This window comes from Cupressus sempervirens, chromosome 6 (assembly GCF_028749045.1).
Source record: "Cupressus sempervirens isolate cs-2001-9-10 chromosome 6, ASM2874904v1, whole genome shotgun sequence".
NCBI classification, from domain to species: domain Eukaryota; kingdom Viridiplantae; phylum Streptophyta; class Pinopsida; order Cupressales; family Cupressaceae; genus Cupressus; species Cupressus sempervirens.
Genome location: NC_143123.1, coordinates 157386309 through 157389154, shown reverse-complemented (window position 1 = coordinate 157389154; position 2846 = coordinate 157386309). Strand labels below are relative to the sequence as shown.

At 38.5% G+C, this 2846-nt stretch overlaps 1 pseudogene; it reads right to left on the bottom strand.

Annotated features, from left to right (window-relative positions):
• Positions 1-1187: 1187 nt before the first annotated feature.
• On the bottom strand, positions 1188-2069 carry LOC149551728 (vacuolar-sorting receptor 1 pseudogene; annotated as a pseudogene).
• Positions 2070-2846: the final 777 nt, after the last annotated feature.

Here is a 2846-nt window from a genome sequence, read left to right as displayed (position 1 = left end):
CATGAATTGGTCCTTCAGTTACAAAAAATTGGAACCCTTTCAACGGAAGCAAGAAAGAAAGATATAGAAGAGAAAGAATTCCCGGATCTATTCTGAAGATGACAAGTGTCCACTTGAAATTCAATCCTCTGTAACTGAATAACTTCTTCCTTCCATCTCCCATTCTGATTTGATTTTGTTTCATCATTAATCTGTAACAAACTTTGCAAAATATCTATGCCTAATGATGAAAACCCTTTACTTGTCAAAAATCTGATTTCCCATGAAAAAGCCAATGAAAATGAGTTTTTACTGAGTAAATCAGGACAAATTCAACCCTAACTGTATTTCCATTGCCTTCTACTGATATCCAGGTCATTATCTTGACAAAAAACAAATCTAAACTTCTTGGTATGAATATGGTTGCACTTTAGATACCTGATAGAAAATCTCGTGTAGCTCAAACTGACTCATACCTGTGCAAAAGCCGACTCCAGAATCGGAAAGTTCGTCTTCTCCCAATTCCGACGATATATAACATCGCCTATTTTGCCTCCAGGAAACCCCAAAAAAAATCATTTCGAAAATGACTCTTCTGACTGAAAGTTATGCCTGCCATTTGATTTTTTTATAAAATTTGAAAAATTCTGAAGTATATACTTTAGAAAATGTCCCATTTGATTTTAAAACTTGACGTGGGCATTTTTAACAAAAAATAATAATAAAATATTATTATTTTTAACTCTACAAATTTTCCTGACCCTTTGAATCCGTGGTCAACCTTGGTTTGACTGGTGCCACATGTCACTTGCTGATTGGTCTGCCTGATTTGCCCCATCCGCCATGTGTCGTCTTCTCGCTAACTCGCTATGTTAATTCTCACGCATCTTTTGCTTGGCGAGTTAGCGACGACCCTCCGATTTGGACACGTGTCGTCATCTCCTTGCATCCAAGTTTTGGGCGCCAACTCATCATTATTGATTGCTCGTTCAAAATATTTCCATTTGCGCACCAACTGGCAGTCCACGGCGGTCCCCTCCCCTCGAGCGCGTGCCTTCAAAAGGCTCCTGCCTCAATTCACATCTTATTAAGTGTGTTTGGGTATTTAAATACATAAAACATACCCACGTTTTATCAATGTGGGATAATTGTTTTTTATTGCTCATCGGCTTTTGTTTGACTGTGGTTGGAATCGGCTCCTTGTTCTTTTAAAATTTATTGGAACCTATAGCTCCGTTGTCAAGTTTTCCTCTGTATTGTATGTCATTAATAATAAGAGTGGGTAATATTGTGACATCACCACGAGATCCATGTCCAACCTGTTTATCTTGCTCAGCTTTCAAAATAGAGTTTTCAGTATCGGCAATGGGATCCCCCATGCACTTTTCTACCTTCTTCCTGTCCAGACCTAGAGATTTGATGACACTGTCTGCACATTCTTTGTTATATTTTTTGTCCTTCATTGGACACCTGATGCGGAAATCAGTAATGTAGTCCCACCAAACCCATGGTCTGCTATCCTCTTTAGCAACAGTAAAAACACACAGTTGTCTCAAATTTTCAGTCACCACATCTTTCCCATCATACCCCCGATTGAAGTCTTGTTCTAGATCAGGTGCACAGTATCTTCCGTTATTAATGCATTGAGCTTTGCATTGCTTGCTCACTACAAAGGCTTGAGGGTAGTACCAAGTGATATAGTGAGGAGTAAATTGTGTGTACCCATTTTTCTTAAGAATTTGAGCAGCTCCTTTGAAATTCTTTAAAAACTCCATCTGCATATCACACTTCAATCCACATTCATCATTGCTATTTGTCCACAACTCATACTCCGCACGTTCATCTGTGTGTGGAACAGACTCTCTCCAGTCCAAATTAATATTGACCATATTCCTCTTACTAATAGCATCTTTCAGTTTGTCACCTAAATGCTTCTCAATGAGTGCAGAGGGAATAGTGATATTCTGTTCATAAGCTGAACCACCTTCACCAGGCAAATCCATAGCTATCAAAGATTCATCCTTGTCATCAGCCACAAGGACAGCTGCTGCCCCAGCATTCTGAGCATTCCAGACTTTCAAAGCAAAATAGCAATTTTACCATGCTGCAAATTTTTAGCCCATGACGAATCTCCAGTCAAAAGATTTTAATTGTCGAACATCCATACTTTAAAAATCCTGCAAGCAAACAATGTTAAAAAACATAAACTGGGCTCGGGTTCGGAATTATAAACTGGGTTATTGATCACTTGGGGTTTTGAAAACTAGGATATAAGTTCTTTGCCATGAAGAGAATATAAGTCCATGTTTTGGGCTCATGAGGAATCACAGGGCACATTTGGCGAATTTTCGAAAACAGGCACTTGGAAATTTTGACTAAGAAATGTGTCAAAAAGTAATTTTTTGGCAAATGTGCGGACATATGAAACTATGCAAATGGATTTGTCATGACTTGGGAACTGGCATACTTGAAGGATTTTTAGGAGACAACACAATGATATAATCCATTTAGGCTCACCAATCACGGGATGAGAGTTATAACGTGCCGAACAAGGATGTGAATCAATCTGGATGCCTTAGCCGTAACAAAACAATGCAAACTGGGTTTTTGATCATGTTAGCAAACTGATCAAATGGATTCGACATGATCTCAAAATTTGAACATATGAAGTATCTGACCCCTAGAACATAGTGCAAAAAGAATTTCCTCATTTGGATCAACTGGGTCAAAGATATCATTGGTCGAACAGGGCTTCCCAGAACTGTGAACAACTACACAAATGTACAAAACAGTAACCGACCAACTTTGAGGGGTTCAAAACCTAGTCAAACGAATTTGAAAAGACTTGAAAATTGAAAAATAGGTTC